We start from the raw sequence: 23,058 nt of genomic DNA, 5'->3' as shown, positions 1-23,058 counted from the left end.
GTGGGGATCTTTCAGGTCCCAGATTTTACGTTCTGGTTCAATGTGAGGTTCTTTATCCCAAGAGTAGTGATCATTGCATTCTGGTTGCGGACTGTGTATCTTTGCGTTTGGAAACAGGCATGCTGTCCTTGCGCGGAACGTTCACGAGGAGCTTCAGTCACGTGAATGGATGTGTGCACCCTCACCATGTCCATCAAAGGACTCCTGTAAAATGATGCTGCCTCTAAACTGCCTGAATAAAAATTTCATATGTCCGAAGTCCTGACTCCAATCTGAGAGCCTTCCACATACTTTATTTTCCTTTATCTACTTATGCGATAAGTGTATTCTATCTCATTTGGACCATCGGATCCTCTTAAACATAAATAGTTGTGTATCTGCCTCTTGAGTTCAAGCAACTGAGAAGGACCCTTGAAAGCCGACTCCTCGCTCTCATTCACGGTAATCGATGGGCGCTCTGAGGGACGATGAACTGAACTCCTTTGGGAGGAAAAGGGTTAGGAGCTAGGAGGAAGCAAGGAGGAGTTTGAGATGCAGGATTCAGGGAGGCTTGCGCTCTCAGAGTCTCTCCCAGGGGAGCCTTTGAATCCTCTTGTCCAGACTCAGGGGTGTTTCTATTCTGACTCTAACAAGAAGGGGGTGCTGGAGTGAAGGGGCAAACAATAGGCCTCAGTCATCATCATGAAGTAGGCACCACAGACATCCTGACCAGCTCTGTCCTCAGCAATAGAGTCTGTGCCTACAGCGATGAAGAATCCTCCATGTTTTATGAGTTTCAAAAACTTAAACTATTTCATCAATTTAAATAGGATGGCTATGCTGGATTAAACTTATTGGAGGGATATATATATTTAGAAATCATAACTCATTTTGGCATACTTTAAGCCAAATGTTGGTTGGAGAGATCTATTTTCGCCTCCCGATGTGGGGGGAAGAGTGGGTGTGGTTGGGCATGAAGTGTGGCAGAGATGTAGTCTCACACTCAGCTGCAGTTGTTACTGGGATTTGCAATGTCCTGTCTGCTTTCTGTCCAAGCTCTGCCTTCATGGTGATGGTTTGTAGATGGTTCAGGGGTTTGTGATGGAGATATGCAAACTCCATAATCAATTTTACCTCACCCCAAACACGTTTAAATTTCAAATGCCACAGCACAAAGCTTTGCCAGGCCTGCTAGACCACCAGTGATGGACACAAAGCACTACCTGGCTCCATAAATTCCTTCACCAGGAGTGAGCCAAAAGGGTTAAAAGATTACAAGCAGAAAAGAAGAAGAGGAACTTAGTGCTTATTCTACATAAAAGTGGAGAGGATGAGGAAGATCACTGGTACCAAAAGCACAGATAAGCACTGGGTGTGCACTGTGGAGGCTGAAGACTAAGTTGGCCCGTTTCTGTTAACCTACCGTCCCCTGCAGAGTGGACCCTCCTCTTACTCTACTAGGTAGTGCTGTGCATACTACTCGCTTGCCAGTGCTCTAGTCACCTCAACCTGTAAGGTCCTTATTCATGAATGAACTTATTTCCTGCTCACAACTAGATTGTATCTCCTTAGGGCTGTGCCTTCTGCCTGAAAGGTATTAATTTCTACCATAGGGATTTTCCAGTGCCTCACACACACGTAAGGTATTCGGTAGATAGTGGTTTGATTCCTCATTTGGGATATACATTGTTCATATTGTTAATATTTTGTTAAATCCAATATGGCTATGACATCTTAGTTTACCTTTTGGTGTCTTTTTGTTTCCTGTTTTTATATCATCTCAATTCAAATTTTTGTTCTTGGATAAAAGAGTGTCCGAGAGATACCACTGCTGAGAAATACAGAAAAGGAAGCCTGGCTTGTTGATCCTGCCTATAGCCAGGTGACTATGTCTGTGCTGGGACCCTGGTATGGCTTGGTGTGAGAGGTCTCCTCTGTGGGACAGTGCTCAGGAGAATTCTTGAAGGGGTATCTTATCCCATACCTTGTTCTCCTGAGAAGTAAAGTGGCAAATATCACTTTCAGTGGTGATGGTGTTTATTACTCATGCAGCCTGAACTTTGCTCATTTTCAGACAAGCTGGCTTTTGGTTTGGTTTGTTTACAGTATCCTCTTGGTGTCCAGAGTAAGTAACATTGCTCTCAACATGGATTCCTGGAGGTTGCGTGTTCCTCTCCAATGAGGCTGGTTGAGAACTGTTCCAACACGGTCCATGTAGCACCCACATGCATTCTTTCACCTGAAATAAATCCATGGGCCTGGTGACCCACTGCTCAAGGGTGGGGTCCTTCATCCGCACCCAGCCTGACTGAAGGTGGTGATATTCCTTAAGAAACAGTAGCATTTGACTTTCAAGTTTTGACTACATTGCTCCTTACCACATTTTGGTAAACAAGTCAGCTGACAGGGATCTACTGAGCTCCCCATCTGTGTGGTGTCTTGAGGATGTGAAAGAACCGACGTGACACAGTGAGCGCCAAGCACAGGTGCCCCAGGAGAACACAGTTACCGGGTTTATCTGCAAGTGCGGACCAAGCAATCAGACAGTTGCCATTCCAGCTTTAGCTTGCCTACTTTTGTGACAAATCACCTCATATTTGACATTATATCTCCACCTTTAAAGCCTAGCACATCATGTTGACATCATATTGATCAAGGTTATTGGAAGGATAAAAAATAATTTTGTGAAATGTGAAAGTGGTTTCACAAACTCTATGACAAGGATGATGACTATTCTTTTTCTTTTTAAAAAATCGTATTTAACTTAGAATTAGGGATTGAGCCCAATTGCTCACTCTCTGGCAAATAGTAGATGCTGAGTAAATGTAAGGTGAATAATTTATGGAATGAATAAAAATAAAGACAGTACTTACCCAGGAGGTACTCGATGCTAATTATGATTCAGGGACGTTCATGGACACTCCAAAGTCAGAAGAGTTTTTGCACCAAAATAAAAATCTGATTCTTTAAAGTGTCCAAGGGTTCCTCTCTCAAGGACTTTGTTCAAGCATCAAATCATGTCTATAATCTAATTAATAATTTTGGTTTTAGCAAAGTTTTCGATGAGACAAAGGAGCCCATTGAAATGCTTTAAGAGTCACAGTGTTTGATCAGGTTTCTACTCTGTGTTCAGTCCCGGCTGTCTGAGCACAGAGCTGTCTATCTTCCCAGGGAGGGAAGAGCCCATTGTTCATTGTGAGCAGACATCAGCTACAGGCATATGCATAAATCAGCATGTTTAGTGGCAGGCACAGTCACTGCAATTTGACATCTCAGTCAAGTTTGTCTTGAAGTCTGGCAAAAATAGAAGTAGAGCAACCCCTCCTCCTCCCCGTTTCAAAGGAAAAGTGGCCCCATGTTTCCAAAGCTCACCTTCTACGGATGAACAAACTCACAGGAAGGAACGAAGCAAGACTGCTTCTGTGGGTTTGTTTTTATCAATTGGTGAAAAACGTTCTGAATATTTAGACAACACTTACTGACTAATAAGTTCAGTAGTCACTCATTTATCCAGTCTACTAAAATTTCAACCTCATCTGATTCTGGTGTGCAGAATTCATTTCTGCTTCAACATTCTGGCATGCTTTATATTTGTGAAAATGATGGGATAGCCATTTAGTTTTCCCTACGTTTGTGTGTGCGTTTCCTGTAATGCTTGTGAAATGTGCTTATGTTAATGTCCTTTAAAGGCAATTGATGGAAGTAGTATTAGCCTATTATGAATGTAACTTTTGGAGTAGACAGAGGGCCATTTGTGAGCCTCAATGGCTCACATTTATTTTTATATCAACAGGACAAAGCTCATACTGTCACCTGATATACATTTACAATGTTTTGTTTGATGTTTACATGAACTAAGCAGTTGGGCCTAATGGTGGCTCTCCATGACGTTTCCATAGCTAACCAACTAAAGGAGCAGTCACCATGGCTGTCTTCACCGACTCTTCCATTTTTGTTTTATTCTCCGCTATCACAAAGGGTTGGGAACAGTGCCCAGCACAGAGTAGGGCTCAAATGTGTAAGTTGGATATTTGCTAATAAAGTGACGAAGAATAAACTTATCTGCCTACTAGTACATATGTGAAATGGGGCATCTTAGAATTTAAAGTTTACAACATGTCTGTTTGAAATAAGGTTTTCTGATATATAAAGGAAATGAGACAAAGAGACAGGAAAAAAGACAGACATGGGTGGGCAGAGACTAGTAAACAGAAAAGGCAGAAAGGCAAGCGAGAGGGGCTGCACAGAGGGCAGAGGTCACAGACACGGAGCTGCAAATGCCAGTGGTGACACAAATGCCTTCCAATGTGGCCCTCAACTGACCGGGAGGGTAGAATGAGCACATGGTCCAGCCCTGCGGCCGTGGCCGGAGGCTCTTCCAGGACAGTGCAGGCAGCGGGCGTCCTGGGGAATCAGAGCGTGACTGGTTGGTGCTCAGGGAGCAGAAGGCCTGGCCTGGCTCCTGGCTCTTGCTCTGGTTACTATAAGATCCATGGACAGGCGGCTGCTCTAGGCTGTGTGGGGAGGAAAATGAAACTCACAGGAAGTCAGCTGTCTGTGAGAGCTCCGAGAATAACTGCACACATGTGAGAAGGCTCAGCTCCCTCCTCGCCCCCAGCAGCACTCAGACAACTCAGAACGTGCATTTGACAAAATTCCGCTGAACCTTCGTCTTGCTGAGGAAAGACTAGCTTGCTGTTATTTGGAAGATGTGCTTGGCTGATGGTATAGTGTTCCACCTGGGTGCAGGCGACTGTAAATCCCTGGGGACTTCACACCCGGGCTGAGGGTGGCTTTGCCAGGAGTGGTGTATGGACAATCTCCTATTACTTGCAACCGATTTCTCAAGCATGAGAGCGACTGTTAGAAGGATTTCTCAAGCAGCTTTAGTAATTCCTTATGAAACAAAGAAATTAGGGATGCCAAATGTTCTATAATAAATAACAGGAATTCACAGGCAATCAGCAGTTAAATACCTTTATGCACACATACACAAACAATTGTGTGCATTTTATATATTTATTTGACTGTGTGAAACATGCCATATCAATTTTACTCCCAGTAATTTGCAAATGGTTGATGTACACAAAGAAGGAACACTTCCATTAAAGAATTTGAATTTCCGAGTTTATTTAAGCCCCTTTCATGTTGCCCCAACAGGAGAGCATGCAGTGTTTCACAATAATGCTTGGACCTCAGGCAAGGCTAGCTCAGACCTCAGGCCAGGTTAGCCATGATCTCGGGCCAGGTTAGCCCTGACCTCAGCCCAGGTTAGCCCTGACCTCAGCCCAGGTTAGCCCTGACCTCAGCCCAGGTTAGCCCTGACCTCAGGCACGTTAGCCCTGACCTCAATCAGGTTTAGCCTGGACCTCAAGCAGGTTAAACCACCTCGGCTTCCCTCCCAAAGTCACGGACACACCAAAGAGTACTGATTTCTTCCCTTTGCTTAAAATTAATTAAAAGGATTCACTGCCTCAGCAAGCTGGTGAAAGTTGTATAGAGCCAAACTATGATTTAGGAATCTGATGAGGGAAAGGTGGTGAGGATGTGGGGAGAGGCTGTGATGGGATCGGCTGTTTACAAAACCTTCTCGAATGAGCCTATCTAGTCTGTGTGTGAGGGAGACTCCACCGGTTTGAAGGGGTAGATGAGTCAGCATTCAACAAAGCTAAAGAGAAGCAGATGATAAACTCCTCGGATCCCTGAGGTTTCCACTTTCATTGATAATTATGCTTCCCTTTGAAAGAAATATAGTTGGTAGCACCATGTTTACTTAATTTGCATGGAGAAATGCAGTGGCTGCAGTAGGCAGTTTTCCTGGGTCTTCAATGCAGACCCCTGGCTGCCTCCTCCCTCCCACACCTGACACTGAAGCTCTGAGCCGACTGGTGGACACGCACGCTTCCAGATCGCAGACACAGACTCCTTCCCCGAGGCCAGCTCCGATCCAGGAGTCCTGCCTGCCAAGCCCATAGGCATGGCCTGAGGTCTCCTCCTGCCCTGACAAGGGTGACACATGGGCAGATGCACTGTGAGGAGATTATGGCCACATCTGTCACCCAGTGGAGCCACGATTTCCACATGTCATCCTTGGCTGCTCTGCCTCAGTAAGATGTGCTGTGTCAGGTGCCCACAGAAGAACCCAGTGCTTTGGGGTCTGGAACAAGCCACACCCCTTTTTAATAAACACAAGAGCTATCCTGGCCAGAGTAAGAAGTCTTCCTGTAGCCCTGCACACGTGCACAGCATGAACTAACTTCATGGGTCAGTGCAGTCGCACATGACATAATGTGTGTTGTGATTCTGTGTTAAGATTTTAGAACAGTAACAATAAAATGACTGATGATAGCACTCTCATAAACAGCCCCATTTTCCCTAACACCCACTGCCTTCCTCTACCCCTCCCAGTACTGAGACTTTAACATCGATAACGGAATCATTTTTGGAACACAGAGGAGTATCCTATATAATAAAAGCCTAATATGCAAATGGACTGAACGCCATAATGACCAGTTGGTGGGGGGTGGGGCTGGTGAGTGGGCAACGCCAGGCCAGCCAAGGCGGGTGCCATCGGACAGAGGGAAGGGATGGCGATTGGGGGGGTGGTGCAGTGGCTACTGGCAACAGTGGAGGGGTGATGGGGGACGGGACCAGCCACTCCCTCCCCCATCGGCCCGCCAGTTGCCTCCCACAGAGGGACATCCCCAGAGGGCTCCTGAACTGCGAGAGGGTGCAGGCCAGGCTGAGGGACCCTGCCCCCCACCCCCTCACCCCCCCACCCTCCCAAACACCCCCACCCCCAGTACACGAATTTTTGTGCACCGGGCCTCTAGTTTATCATATTAAGGATTTTTGCTCTTTTTTTTTTTTTTTTTAAAGGAAAGCCTTTAATTTGAAAGTTTACAAAATCTTGTACTATTATATATTTTTTCTTCATTGCAGCTAGCAAATTACTGCAAAGGCATTCTTAAAATTAAATCATATCTACTGATGAGGATTTTCATGGTAAATCCCACCCCAGAAGGCGTGTTTCTATTTAAGCTGCATTGCATTATCTCACAACTGATTGTTGTTTTTTTTTAAATATATTTTATTGATTTTTTACAGAGAGGAAGGGAGAGGGATAGAGAGCTAGAAACATCGATGAGAGAGAAACATCGACCAGCTGCCTCCTGCACACCCCCTACCGGGGATGTGCCCGCAACCAATGTACATGCTCTTGACCGGAATCGAACCTGGGACCTTTCAGTTCGCAGACCGACGCTCTATCCACTGAGCCAAACCAGTTTCGGCTGATTGTTTATTACATAGGTTTCCACTGGTTTCCTTTTTTTGTGTGTGTGTACTTCTATTTTGTCTCTTCAAAAAGAGCTAAGACCTTTGAGGAAAAGATCTCAATTCTCCCAGCAGGTCCCGTTGCATTTGGTTGTCAGTAGGCACATAATAGTTACCAAAAATGTGTGCATGCCAGCTGGTTCAGAAGTTGAGTGTGTCGGTTTATACTTCCGGCCAGAATTAAAAGCTGGGCCTAATCAAAGATAAATCTGGTCCTCACAGCTCATAATTACTAATTACTAGGATACTTGGGGACTAAATATGCTAAGAATATTTTATGAGTATTTGCTTACTTTAGTTTCCTTCCAGAGTCACCCAGCCAGCCTATCCAAGCTTCCTTCTCAGGTCCTCACTTCTGAATTGGAAGGTCATGTGAACATTGACGCTGACATGAATGTGCGAAAGAACAAAGCACACTGAAATGCTTAATGCCTTTTGTGGGGGTAGTAGAATAGGTTTTGCTTTTTAAAATTATTATTGTGATAAGAACACTTAACATGAGGTTAACCTCTTTAATTTTTCAGTGCACAGCGGAGTATTGTTAACTAGAGGAACAATGTTGCACAGATCTCCAGAACGTAGGCATCTTGCGAAACTGAACTGTGCACAGCACTCACCTCACCCCCGTCCCTGGCACCATCATCCTTCTGTTCTTAAGAGTTTGACTCTTGTAGATGCCGCATATAAGTGCAATCATGCACTGTTTGTCTTTCTTTGTCTGGCTTATTCCACCTAGCCACATTGTCACTAATGGCAGGATTTTCTTCCTTTTTTTTTTTTTAAGTTGGAGTAATATTCCTTTGTGTATGCATACCACATTTCTTTATCCATTCATCCATCCATGGACACTTACAGTTCCCATATCGTGGCTGTTGTGAGTAATGCTGTAATGAACATAGGAGTGCAGGTATCTATTTAGCTCATGATTTCAATTCTTTAGTGTAGACACCCAGAAGTGAAATTGCAGGATCATATGGCAATTCTGTTTTTAATGTTTGAGAACTCACTATACCATTGTCCACAGCAGCTACACAAATTTATAATCACATCAATAGTGTACTAGAGTTCTCTTTTCTCACCAACACTTGCTGTTTGTGAACTTATTGATGGTAGTCATTGACGTGTGAGGTGGTATCTCATTGTGGTTTTAATTTGCATTTCTCTGATGATTAATGCTGTTGGACATCTTTTCACATACCTGTCAGCCATTTATGTGTCTTCTTTGGAGAAATGTCTATTCAAGTCCTTTGCCCAGTTTTTAATTCAGTTATTTGTGTTTTTTGTGGGTTTTTTGCTCTTGAGTTGTAGGAATTCCTCATATATTTTAAATATTAAAGCCAGATAAGATATGTGTTTCCAAATATTTTCTCCCATTCCATAGGTTGCCTTTTCATTATGTTTCCGTTGACGTGCAAAAGTTTTTAGTTTGATGTAGCCCCACTTGTCCATTTTTGCTTTTGTTGCTTAATATTGTTAAAATGTTCATACCACACAAAGCGATCTAAAGATTCAATGTAATCTCTATCAAAATCCCAATGGCATCTTTTACAATAATAGAACAAACAATCCTAAAATTCACATGGAACCACAAAATACCCTAGAGCCAGAGTGATCTTGAGAAAGAACATCACACTTCCTGGTTTAAAAATATATTCCAAAGCTATAGGAATCAAAACAGTATAGTACTGGCATAGCCTGATATCTAGAGCAGTGGCACAGAACAGAGTCCAGGAAAAACCCAGGCATATACTGTCAATTGATTTTTGATAAGGATGACAAGCATACTCCATGGGGAAAAGACAGCTTTTTCAATAAGCAGTGTTGGGAAAACTGGATATTCACATGCAAAAGAATGAAATTGGATCCTTCTATTATATATGAAATCAACTCGAAATGAATTAAAGACTTAAATGTAAGACCTGAAATTAAAACTTTTGGAAGAAAAATAGGTGAAAAGCTCTATGACATTGGTTCTGGTCATGATTTCTCAGAATAGCTCTGTTTTACTAAAATTTAGGGCTTTTTTTTTTTTTTTTACCTTAAATGACTCTTGTTTTTCTGGCTTCTTTCCTTGCTGGGAAAGTGCTCATATGGTAATAGGGAGGAGGAGGAGGACAATGTTTCATTCTGTATGAAAGGATGCATTTGTTTTTCTTGAGAAATTCTGAAACCCTCCCTGGAGCTAATGCCTTTATGCACACTGAGTGGTGCCTGTGGCTGCTGGCATGGTGGGAGGGGAGAGCGGAGATGTGAAAGTGCCTGAATGTTATGAATTTTAAAACCTGTCTCTGGGGGGAAATTAACAGGAATGTCAGGGCCCATCTGCGGAAAAGCATGCACTTGGTGGGAGCCTTTTTCATTGATAATGGACTGGTGGATTCCCGTCCAAGGCACTATGCCAGGTGACCATACGCTGTGGTGTGTCTGGGACAGTCCAGGTTTATGCCTGACGTCCAGGTGTCCTATGCAGTTTAATGTTTGCCCCAAACAAGGTGCCCCAGTCATGTCCCCCATAGTTAGGGCGTCCAAATGCAAATGTCAAGATGCTTCTACTTTGAGCCCAGCAGGAAAAATGACTCAGGAGACATTTCTAGGACACTAGGGCTTTTGTTACTTCACCGAGATGCCTGTGGAAGCAGAGAAACAGAGAAAACCTGCAAAACTATTGTGCCTTGGATATGGGCTGTGCACACTGTGCCTAGCTGGACACGCAGGGAAGCGGATGGTTTGCATTATTACTGGTCTGCCCTAAAAGTGCCCACATTGTCCATGGTCCCAATTGGCCCTAAAGGGTCCTCCAGATTGGTGGGAGCAAGGCTGAGCAGGGGTCCTGGCTCCCCCGATGCTGGCTGCCCCCACATAAGCAAGGGCCGTTGTTTTCCTTTGCAGCAGGCTGTCGGCTGTGCTTTGAGGAGCCTCCGGTGAGGTTAGGAGCCCAGCACACACTGGGTTAGGCATGACGCTACTCTAGCCTCTTAACGACCTGCCGACGAGAGGTAAGCTTGTTCCGGAGGCCAGCCAGGGGCTTCCTTCCACCGCCTGAAACACCAAGCCGTGCCCTGAGCACAGCAGAGAGAGCACATGCATTGCACAGCAGCGTTTGCCTCTGTGCTTGTGTCCCTGCTGATCTCCTTACCTTGACATTGTCGGGTCCTCAAGCCTCGTTTCCTCGCCCATCTCCCTGTCCTTTTCTCCTGGAGCTGATGATGTTAGACAGCATTTCTAGAAAAAATGAAATTTCTGTATCAACGCTGAAATACTGACAAAAAAAATCACGTTCCATCAAAAAAAGCATCCCAATATTAACCAAAAATCTTTTTTAATTTCTTAAACAAAGGGGGACAACCCTCGAAATGGAAATGTGTCATGAATCACTGTCCTTTCTCTTAAAAAAAATCACCTAGATGGGAATAGTAAGTTTACTAAACAGGACAAGATTCTTTTAAAATATACTTTTATTAATTTCAGAGAGGAAAAGAGAGAGAGAAACATCAATGTTGAGAATCACTGATTGGCTGCCTCCTGTATGCCCCCTCCTGGGGATGGAGCCTGAAATCCAGGCATGTGCCCTTGACTGGAATTGAACCCAGGACCCTTCAGTCCAGCGGTCACCAACCTTTCGGACCTCACGGACCACCAGTGGTCCACAGACCACCGGTTGGTGACCGCTGCTTCAGTCCACAGGCCAATGCTCTATCCACTGAGCCAAACCAGTAGAGCCAGGATAAGCACTCTTTATTGGAGAACTAGTGACCTGGTGTACGAAATTCGTGCACATTAAAAGGGGATTAATTAGAGGAAATAATTTAATATTGCTATTTTCCATTTCTCTATAATATAAGTGTCAGAGATGAAAGAAAATTAGTAAAATGTATATGAAAATCTTCCTCCTATCAGAGTCTGGGGCTCACCATGGGACCCAGAGTCAAGTCCCCGCCCACCCACATGCACCTCAAAATCACGTGAGACCCACACCCGGCTGGCCACCTCCAGTGGGCTAGATCCAGCCAGTCGCACCCTTGTCAAGCCCTGCTGGGCAGGGGGCGTAGCCTCAGGTCCCCTGGCCTGGCACCAGGATGGGGGGCGTGGTCTGAGGTCCCCCAGCCCAGACCGGGGTGGGGGGCATGCCTTGAGATCCTTCGTTAAGCCCTGCCAGGTGGGGGACACGGCCTGAGATCCCGTCAAGCCCCGCTGGGTGGGGGGCATGGCCTGAGGTCCCCCATCAAGCCCCGCCAGGCGGGGGGGGCGCAGCTTCAGGTCCCCCAGCCCAGCACTGAGGGGGGTGCAGCCTCAGGTCCCCCATCTAGCCCTGCTGGGCGGGGCGCGGCCTGAGTTCCCCCGACCTAGCACTGGGGGTGCATCTTGAGGTCCCCCGTCAAGCCCCGCTGGGTGGGGGGCATGGCCTGAGGTCCCCTGTCAAGCCCCATCTGGTGGTGGGCCGGCCTGAGGTCCCCTATCAAGCCCCACGGAGGCGAGGGAGGGCGTAGCCTCAGGTCCCTGCTGATTGATCCTTAAGGCTCCTTATGGGAACTTGGCCTCAGCTGTGGGTGCAGCCATCTTTGAGATGGAGTGATGGTCAATTAGCATATCCCCCTTTATTAGATAGGATTGGTCTCTTCTGCTGAATAACTTTTTCTTCCATTTGCTTTAAAAGGCACTGTTTCCTCTTGTCTCTCAAATAGCTTTTGTTTTGGGAGCAGTGACAGGTCTTTTACTTGTGTTTCAGGTGATTTTTATATCAAAGTTTCTTAATCATTCAAGGTTCCTTTTGACTGATTCTGGCTTGGTTATACTCCATGGGGAAGACAGTGCTTATGAGCACCTTCTAGAAAAACAATAAAATTTTCTGTATTTATCTTAGTTTTTAAAATGTAACACTACTCTTAAATTCCTTAATTCTATGTATTTGGGTTGTCACGCTTTTGAAATAAAGTGATGTTGAGGACAGAAAGTTTGTTTTTGTCTCTGTCTTTCTCTCTGTCACTCTGTCTCTCTCTCCTGCTCCTTCTCTCTGGCAACATCCACATTTGGCTGACTTTCCCTCCCCCATAATGCAAGGCATCCATGTTTTGGGTAAGCTTGATGCAGTGGCTGGACAGCAGAAGGAACTATCTGATGTTTGTGTTCTTGCTACACATAATTTACCAAATGGATGATACACAACAGATAAAACTGTTTTCAGGATATTCGTGTTCAACGTGGACTGCCATCGTCCTGGTTTCCAGTGTGGCATGATTCAAATTCCTTCTGCCGTCTTATCTTCTCATCTGACTCATACTCAGGCTTCAGAGCTCTGGGCCTGACTCCTACCCAGTCTACAGTTTCTCTTTTCGGGATTTCATATGTATCTACTCCAAAGACCTCAGCACTTATAACATCATAGACTTTTCTGAGAGAGATAGATGTGTCATAGATTTCATAGAGTCCAGCACATATCCAGATTCAGGGATTCTCCCTAAAACATGCCTGGCAGGTATTCATCTGCTGATCCAGTCTTTGCTTGAATGTTTACCGTGATGGGGAGTTCATGGTTTATAATTGCATTTAGCTGATCTAGTTTGTGGATGCCGACTGTACCTGGAACATTAGCTGCTTGAGGACAGGGGCTGTATGAGTAGACACAGATATAGGTATTGACATAGAGGCAGGGGATCTAGATCCTATACTACCCAGCGGTGTTGTGCAGATGCTACGGTTTCAACAAGCACTTAATTGCTTTCTTCTGCAAGGTGAGTGGTAAAGTGAGCATCAGGTTCCATTTGAGTTATAATGGATTACATATTCATGATCCCATGTGCAGGCACCCTCCACCTCCCTAATAATGAGCTATAACATGAAACATATTAAGACCATTTGGCCTCATTTGTGAAACGGAGGTAATTCCTAGTCTGAAGGCTGCGTCCCTTCCCTTCTCACACCCGGATTCACATGGCAATGGGAACACAACCTCCATCACACCGCTGGGCCTCGGCCTCGGGGGCACTGGAGACAGTGCGGCAACAAATCCAACGGTAGAGGGTGGTTGGTGCACGGCTGGCCGGCCTCACCTGGCCTCGGGCCTCCCGCATGCACTCCCCCTAAAAGGAAGCCGCGGCCGCCTGTACCGTGGGGTCCTGGGGTTACCTGGCGGCGCCTGGGGCCGAGGCGAGGCCTCTCGTCATTGCAGGGCTCCCTCTGATGACACGGCTTTCGAGTGTCCGGGAGCCTCCTCACTGTCACAGCGCGTGACTGAGCCGCCTGGGTCCCCGTGGCCGGTTCCGCAGGGCCCGCGGCCGCACACCCTTGCAGGCACAGCGCCCCCCTCGCCCAGCGCTGCTCCACTCACTCACCTCCACTTCCGGGAGCCGGAAGTGACGTCTACGCCTGGGCCCAGGGCTTCCCGCTCAGGCCCACCGGAAGTAAGTGCCATGCACCGGAAGTGCAGGAGGCGCCTCAGGATGACGGCGAGGGACTATAAGCGGGAGGCTTGCTGCGCTGAGGAGGCCGAGGCCCGCACGTCCGTGTCCACGCGCTACCTGCATCCATGGGCCCGCGGGAGGAGGCGCGGCCCTTCGCGGGCGCTGGGCTGTGTCTCTGCTTCCAGCTGGCGGCTCGACGACGCCCAGGCCAGCCTCGCGGTGCGTGTGGCCGGTGGGCCTGGGCTGCCTCGGGCCTGAGGGCGCGGTCTCTCCAGTCTCTCCGACTTCGCACCTTCGCTCCTCCTCCTCCTCCTCCCAGCTGCCCCGCTGCCCCGCCTTCTGGTTGCGGAGACCAGGTCTTCGGGGCCCTGAGTGCGGACACCGCCAGGTACCATTCGCCCCGCGCCTTCCTGCGAGCGGGCCCGGCTTGGACTAGTAGTTGTGGGCGAAGGCCGGGCGCCCGAGGCCGGGCCCACGCCCACCTGCGCGGGTCCCTCGGGAAGGGGTGTCCTGTCACAGCACGGAGGAACCGGAACTGGGAGTTTCCCAGGGTTCGCAGCGGCCGAGCTTGCCGCCCTGTGCGCTCCGCGGGGGTTTTTATCTGGTTTCCTGTGCGTTTTCGCGTGGGCTTCAGGGAGTGGGATTGCAGGCCCCACCTGAGGGAGCCACGCACCCGAGGCGGGCACACCCGAGGGGGGGCACACACTGGACACCCTAGGAGGGACACACCCGAGGGGAAGCACACACCCGAGAGGGGGCACGCACCTGAGGGGGGGGGCACACCTGAGGAGGGACACCCGAGGGGAGGCACACACCCGAGGGAAAGCACGCACCTGAGGGGAGGCAGACACCTGAGGGAGACATACACCTGAAAGAGACACACACCTGAGGGGGGGCACACACCTGAGGGGGGGGCACACACCTGAGGGGGAGACACACCTGAGGGGGGCACACACCTGAGGGAGACACACACCTGAGGGGGGCACACACCTGAGGGAGACATACACCTGAGGGAGACACACACCTGAGGGGGGCACGCACCTGAGGGGGGGCACACACCTGAGGGAGGCACACACCTGAGGGAGACACACACCTGAGGGAGACACACACCTGAGGGAGACACACACCTGAGGGAGGCACACACCTGAGGGAGAGACACACCTGAGGCTGTGAGGGCAGGAAGTCCGCCTGAGACCAGGTGCTCCTCCCCGCAGCGTCCTGCGGTGTCAGTGCCCCCACCGGCTCTCTCAGCAGCACCCATTTTCAGGTTCCAGGAGGTACCCCAGTGAAGGCTAGGAGACTGCTCACAGAAACACTGGAAAGTAAAAGACGCCAGGTGACAGAGGCAGGGCCCTCCCAAACCCGCGTGTGTGGAATCGTGGCCCAGGGGACCCTGTCCTAGCGGAGCGGCTCGGAGGCCTCCACGCTGAGTGCACAGACCAGGTGCTGGGCCTCGGGGAGGTGGGCCGCCTGCCTCCGTCTGAACGGCACCTCCCTTCCTTAGCGACCGTGCCGCGAGGGGACCTTGCTTAGATAAGGCTGGTGTGTGCCCTCGGCTCAGTGTCCTGCCTCTCGGCCCCAGAGTCGCGTGTCATCCCTTCGCTGGGTGGGTCCGTGGCCACCGCATTAAATCTTCCGCGTCTCGGGCTCAGGGCTCTTCTGATTTGAGCGCCAACATGCGAACCCATGGCGAATGTACCTCACTGCCCTCAGTCCAGGACACTGTCATCTTACAAGGGTGTAGGCTCAAATCAAACACCACTGGTTTCATAGTCAAGAAATAGGAAAACCACCACAGCTTTGTGCTAAAACCCAAGAACATGACCCTTTTCCCTGATTTTTGATCATTCTCACTTCTTGTGTTGCTTCTATGCCTTGTCCATAGTTTTGAGTTTTACTTCTCAGAGTTTTGCTTAAGTAGAAACAGAATTTATGTAGAGTTGTATTTTTTTAATCAGGTTTTATCTTGTATTTACATATTGATTTTTATCTTAGTCCTATAAGGTAGCTATGGTAGTGTAATCTTCTTTTCTTTTTATTCCACTAATGGAGGAGCTAGTTGAATTGTAAAGTTCATACTGCTAGGAAGTGGCAGAATACTGACTCAAATCTGGTTCTTTAGCTAGATTTTGAGCCTTTTTTTTTTTTTTTTTTTTTTTTGAGTCAGTGGTTCTAAGCCTTGCTGCATGTTAGGATCACTTGGGGAGTTTTTAAAGAAGAAGGTAAAAAGGGGTCAAATATATGGTGATAGAATGAGACTAGACTTTGGGTGATGAGCACACAATAGAGTATACAGATTTTGTATTATATAAAGTTGTACACCTGAAATTTATATAATGTCTCCAACCAATGTTATCCCAATAAATTTAATTTACAAAAGAAGAAATACTGATGCCTTCCTGGGCTTTACTTCCGGCCAATTAAATCCCAGTATCTGAAGGTGGACCTCACTGTGTTTTAAAAGCTCCCCAGGGATTCTAATATGCACCCAGGGTTGAGAACTACCCTGTTTTCCTCCCTCTCTGTCAGGGCATAGCAACTTTTCTTTTTAATCTTTATTGTTGAAAGTATTATATAAGTCTCCCTTTTTCCCCCTATTGACCTCTTCCAGCCTGCTCATAGCAACTCTTTTTTAGAAAAATGAAAGCAGATAAAGTAGAAGCCAAGGCTCCAGACCTGCCCAGCTCAATCCTGCCCCTGCTTGCCTCCTGGGCACATGAACATTTGTTCAGTCCAGGTTTGGATGTGAGCTGGGGGCACTCGGAGGTAGAGAACATGATTAGATGACAAGTTTTCAAAGGTTCTTCTTTTACTATTGAGGAAATGAGCCCAAGAAATGGATTCCAGAGTGAGTAGAGGAGTCTTTTTGCCTGTACTGTAATTTGCAATTGGGTGGCTTACATCATGATACTCATGAGTGATTGTGATGATGGGTTGCCAAGGCTTTGTCAGAACAAAAATACCCAGACTCCCACTGGAGATCCTAAACCTGACTTGGGGAGGTCTTCCCCAGGGAGCAAATTTCCTTTCACTGCACACCATCCCTTCTTTCCTCCACCTCCTGAGACCTACCTCCTGGGATCCTGTTGGCACTGGGTTTAGAGTGAGGCTGTGTTTATGACATGACGCAGGTGAGCTTGGGGCTTGGGGATTGCTGACTCTGTAGGCAATTAATTGGATCTACATATAAATCTCATTTTTCATCTCAGACAATGCTAAGAAAAGTCACATAATTTCTCAGATATCAAATGCTTTAAAATGTCAGTCATCTGTATACTCCATTTGCAGAGGATTTTCAGATTTGAAGATACTTTGTATTTGAAGATATTTTGTATTTTGGATTTGAAGATATTTTGTATTTACCTCTCATAGTCCAACTTTTTCATAATTACATATGGAAATTAACTCACTAAATTAAACTAGCCTGAAAAAAAGCGAATAGTTCATTTTTTAAAAATTAAAAGTATGAGCAGCTAACTACACAACGATGATACTTGAAGTATGGGTGGGAAATAGTATAAGCCTCAAAAATATGTATATAAATAGGAGATATAAAGAAACAGACTTTTAGGTTAATATGCAAAAAAAATCCAACCAATCTACCAGGAGAAGACAGAATATGCCCTCATTAGCCAGGCAGTGTCATCTACCAGGGTTTCTTCAGGGTTGAGGAACCAAATGGCCATCCTTTTTGATGTTCAGCCTCACTCTTGACAGTGAAGGATTCTATTTGCCCGGACAAGTATCCCCATGGGCTCCCTCTAGGAATAAGGAATCTCAACTTGCCTCTCTAGTCAAGAGCCACAGAAACCCCCATAAAAACAAAAGAATAAGCCTAGAGCTTATATCAAAGGGTAAGAAGTTTTTTAATTATCTTAGGGAAAATAAGTTTTGTTATTCACTAATTTTGATTTAAGAAGCTATCAGTTTTAAAATGAGACCACATCATGTATCTAATGAGAAATCTGATTTCTGTTTTGGGACAGCTATAGAAGAGGGCAAGTAAATATTTTAGTGTGATCTGTGTATCTCCCAGAGAGTTCTGGAAGTCAAGACTTGAGTTCTGCTATCACTCTGCTTAAGTCTCCAGTGTGTTAAGTTCCAAAGTTGATGCTGGTTTATAAAATTTTAGTTTCATTGATATTATTATTTCCTTGGAAAGTTTATCATTTTTCCTCTGTTTAAAATTGGTGAGATTGATACATAAATAACTATGATTTTATTGATTTAAAAGACAATATGAAATAACTGTAAGGTAACTAGAATCTATCTATATATATATAAAAGCCAAGTGACCAGAACGACTGGAACAACTGGAATGACTGGTCGCTATGACACGCACTGCGGTCAGCCAACTGGCTCGATGGGGGGTGGGGCCACTTGGCCAACCTCCCGCGGCCCCTCCCCCCAGCCCACCCGGCCCCTGATCGGCCCCCCATCCCAATTGGGAGTTCGACTGGGAGACTGGGAGTTTGATCGCTCACTATGATGTGCACTGACCACCAGGGGATGGCACAGAGCAAAGGAAGGCCCCAGCTGGCAGCTGGAAGGCCCTGATTAGCCCTGATTGCCAGCCAGGCCTAGGGACCCTACCTGTGAATGAATTTCGTGCACCAGGCCTCTAATTTTAAATTAAAATAAAAAAATTGGGACTGGCCCCTGTTAGTTTAATGTTTCTTTAAATCACTTACTTTTGAGCATCTGTATAGGTTGTAAACCTAGTACTTTGCATTACAGCCAGGATGAAAATGAAAGGAATGGCATTTTTTTTATTTTATTATTTTTATTTTATTTTAATTATTTTTTATTTTTTTTAAGGAATGGCAATTTTAGAAGAAATAAGTGTGTACACACATATATACATGCATACAAATCTGTATGCACAACTATCCTTTCTACTTGATTACATGAGCATTAATTCTATTTGTTTGCCATAAACTTCTTTTTAAGTGAGTGGACAATAGATCTCAGCAGAGTTGTTTTTGACACCAAGTCTGTTCTTCTGATTAGCCCTTCCCTCCCTGCCCTCACTATCTATGTACCCCTCCATTTTGCAGATAATCATTCAGAGGAGGGAGAAGAAGCAAGGCTCTCGGTGTCTTGCATAGTTGTCTGCAGCCAGCACTGAGCCACTTTGTTTGCTGTGTCTGTGTCACCATGTGCAGGCAACCATTTGGGTCACTTAAAACCGTTAAGACCTTTATTTCTGACTTACAATAGGCAAGATAACTCTAACCCAAGTAGAAACTAGGTTTACTGTTATTTTCTATTATAAGTAAGATTCCTAAGGCCTGAAATTCTCAGAAGTATCTTCTAATGGGTTCTTTGTTTTATTTTCCCCATTTATTAGAAATCATCAGAAAGTTGATATCTGCATTACTTCTTTTAAAAGTGTACACATATTTGATTAGATTTTGAATGATCTAAGATGGTCTCCACATTTTAATAATGATTATATTGTCCTGGAAGAGTCATTGACTCTATCTACAAAACAATCTATTTCTGTATGTGAATCAGAGCACATCCACAAATGTTAGATATTTTCTTCGAAAATAATGAAGAATCCAAGGTTTAAATGTTGGAGGGTCTGAGAAAAATGGAGACATAGAAGGAATCAGAAAGAACTGGTCTGAGTACTGTTAACCTTGTTCTAGCTGTGTCTCAGTGAGCTACCTCACATCTTGAGCTGATATAATATTTATATTTCCTATCTTTGAGGATTAAGTGAGGTCATGGACCCACAGTATCTAATAGAGTCTGGCTTCTCAGTTAGACATTCAGTAATGGTAGTTATTGTTTGTGCTGTTGTTCTTAATAGGAAGATTCTTACTTTTCTCACTGTCATCACACACAGTAGGAAGTGTGGCTCTGGGCAGGCTGTGAAGACCTGGAGAGAGAGGGCATTCCAGGTAGAAGTAAGGAATATATGCAAAGTGGAAGGCATAGAATTTCATGTTTCATTTTTCCTCCCACAGAATTGCTAAAATTGGAATGAATATGGTTGGTGGTTAGAAAAAGTTGAACTTGTGTTCCAAAGGAATTCTTTTCCTTTTCTTCAGTTACCCCAGCTTCCCCTGTAAACCTAGAAAACAGAAAATATCAGAAACGTCATTTTTCCTCTGTCCATCTTTCTTTCTTAGTACTGACATGGCCTTAGGTAGGCAGTCTGATTTTGAGATCCATATTTGATTCTGCAGGCACAGCCATGTTTGATTCTGGAGTGCTCACCTGTAGTCCAGAACCTTCTATTCACAACAGTGATTACAACCTGACAAGCAGGCAGTGTCCTGGGCATTTGAGCTTACTCTGACTCATCCCCCTTTGTTGGTGGTCTTTATATGCCAGGGTCCTAGGGACTTACCCAAGTTTCACACACCTGACCTTGCTCTGTAATTTTATTAAAGAACAGACTTATTTCAAAAGCACTACAGCTCTGAGGAGACGACAGGATGTGTAGCTCCAGACTGTTCCTCAGCTGAAGTGCAGTGAGTGCAGAGCCCTTGTGCACAGCCTCCACTGGCTTAAGGAGAAGAGCTCCCACATCGGGAAACTGTCCATTTCCGTTAAGTCAGAGGAATGTTCTCAGGTCCACTAACCACTTTTTCTCTCTCTTGCAGGGAAGCTCCCTTGGAGGCCGTGGCTGAGGTGTGTGCAGATGCCGCCTGGACATCTGTCTGATCCACGTTAACGTTTGAGGAGTCACAGAATGCGGTATGTTCATGCAGATGGGGCCTTGCACTTACATTAGGATCATAAAGGTTACCTGAAACAAGTAGAACTCAGAATGCTGGATGCCTGATGTTAAATTAGGCCAATTGAGAAAGGGTACTTTCCTACCCGTATTTCTTGTGTTTGATATTTAGATGCTTCAGTTTTACTTTATTGTTCAGTTTATTAAATATGCACATTAAGCTGATACATCAGCTATGACTTAATCTTATATCTTTACACTGATGAGAACATTGTATGTATGTTTCAGAAAAACAAGTCAAGCTGAGGGCCTTAATCCCAAATTATATTCCTACACAGTGTTTTCAACTTGTTTTTTTATTCCTGATATTTATGTGGCTCCTTGTGAATTTCAGACACTTCCACTCAGATTATTATTATTATTATTTTAAAATATATTTTATTGATTTTTTACCGAGAGGAAGGGATAGGGATAGAGAGAGTTAGTAACATCGATGAGAGAGAAACATCGATCAGCTGCCTCCTGCACACCCCCTACTGGGGATGTGCCCGCAACCAAGGTACATGCCCTTAACCGGAATCGAACCTGGGACCTTTCAGTCCGCAGGCTGACGCTCTATCCACTGAGCCAAACCGGTTTCGGCTCCACTCAGATTATTTAATGGGGGCCTCATAAAAACTCTAAAAACTAATTGGTGGGTGGTACCGAAGGAGCCTTTGTGTATAACCTCTGCATCCTGGCATCTCCTTTGTCCATCAGATGGAGCCTGTGACAAACTCAGAGTGTAGAGAGGCAAAAGTGATATTTTTTAAAATCCGTTATTCTTTTTTAAAATTCCTCTTTTCTAAAGATTTATTCATAGAGAGGCAAATTTTTAATAACATTTAGCATGCATTATGTGTTTACTTTGAGTCAGGGCCACTTTGTGTGAGTTCCTACTCGTTATCTTTTTCAGTCCTAACTGTACCCTCAAAAAGGAATTTAAGAAAAAGTAATCTCATAGTATGAGGCTTAAAGACTAAAATTTTATTTCAATATATATTATGAATTACCAAGAATTCAGTTCCAAATCTTACACTAGATATTAATTCAGCATATGAAGTACCTACTGTTTAAGCAAGACAATATCGATATGCAAGTGGATTGGATATGGCCCAGGATTTGGAGGTGTTCACCCTTTAGTAAAAGGATCTATATGTACTTTGAGTGCCAGATATATAGTATGACAAATTTGCTTTAAAATATAATCTCATTATTAGCCATAGTTATTCTTGATGCCTAACCTTGAGTATTTCAAGATCCACAATAAATAAAGATTGTATTGTGTTCATTATACTGTACCACAGAGTGTACTCTACCAACATTCTGGCCCCCACCCTACCCACCTTATGAAAAGGAGGGTTGTTGTTATTTGACTTCTTCTTGAATATTTCCGGAAATGAATAGCCTACTACCCAGCAAGTCAGCCCATTCCATTATTTTGTGTTAATGGTTGAAATATTATTCGTAATATTTTTGATATGAGATTATGATTTGATATTATATGCCAATTGTTCCTAACTTTAGCCCCTGGAGAGATTAATAATGAGATCAGTTCAACTCAGCCTAATCCAAGGGATATATTTTAAGAATCTGCTAGGGTCAGAAACTATTGTAGCTGCTAAGGGTTAATTTCTTTTTCATAGAACAGCATTTCAGATATTTGATGGTAGTTATCATGTTTTCCTAAATATATAAGTTAAATAATTTACCCTATTTAAGGTAATTAAACTGCTACCATACTAAGCCAGAGAAATGTCTATAAAGCAATAAATTGGACCTCAGTTTTTGATAACACTCATGGGCTAGTTGAAGAGTTTTCCCCAATTGACCATGAAGACAGAGATGTCCTCCCACCGTTGTGCAGATTACCAATGATTGTGTTAAAATGCAAACAAGTCACTTGCCCCAAACTGTTAGTAATTGTGACATGAGAAGCCTTGCCATGGTATGTGAGTTTGGTGTAAAAGATAAACCTGAAATAAAAATGGGGGGACTTTGGATATCTGTCCTGGATCTGCCAGTTTCAGCAAGCCACTCAATTTCATTAGATTTCAGCTACTTCACCTATAAAATGAAGGTTACAGTAATCTCTGCAGGGACTCTCACTCCAATTGTAGGTTGGAATCTTGTGTTTGAGGGCCTGGTTCTAGATTGCATAGCTCTGAGGCCACTCAGGTCGTGGGAATATTCCTTTCACACCTGCAGCAAACGTGTGGTCACAATCATGCATGCTTCTGTGGTAGAACTATGTCCTTTGAGGCTGCCACTTCTCCCAAGGTAGGAAACATTATCATTCCCATATCAAGAAGGAGAAAGCTAGAAAAGAAGGTTGTGGAACATGTGTGTTACTTGCCATTGAGTTGGCTGTGACTCCTGCTGACCCTATGAATGAGTTATGTCCATAGTGTCCTGTCCTCACAGCCCTGCTCAGCTCCTGTAGACTCCTGCCTGTGGCTTCTTTTATGGAGTCAATCCATGTCGTATTTGGTCTCCCTCTTTTCTTGCTGCCTTCTGTTTTTCCAGCATTAATGTCTTTTCTGAAGAACTCTGCCTTGTCATGATTTGCCTGAAGTAGTTCAGCTTCAGTTTTATCCTTTTTGCCTCCAGAGATGT

General features: G+C 45.1%; 2 protein-coding genes across 2 annotated transcripts in view; both read left to right on the top strand.

Annotated features, from left to right (window-relative positions):
• The window catches only part of EIPR1 (EARP complex and GARP complex interacting protein 1), a 277,183-nt gene that overhangs the window by 204,016 nt on the left and 50,109 nt on the right, over positions 1-23,058 (top strand). The window lies entirely within an intron of this gene.
• The window catches only part of MYT1L (myelin transcription factor 1 like), a 258,267-nt gene continuing 251,929 nt past the window's right edge, over positions 16,721-23,058 (top strand). Inside the window, exons 1-2 of the mRNA XM_054728327.1 lie at positions 16,721-16,843; positions 20,330-20,423. The gene's annotated coding sequence lies outside the window, so the exon portion shown is untranslated. The remainder of the gene's footprint in view (positions 16,844-20,329; positions 20,424-23,058) is intronic.

Source organism: Eptesicus fuscus, chromosome 16 (genome assembly GCF_027574615.1).
Source record: "Eptesicus fuscus isolate TK198812 chromosome 16, DD_ASM_mEF_20220401, whole genome shotgun sequence".
Lineage (NCBI taxonomy): Eukaryota > Metazoa > Chordata > Mammalia > Chiroptera > Vespertilionidae > Eptesicus > Eptesicus fuscus.
This window is presented reverse-complemented; position numbering and strand designations above follow the sequence as displayed.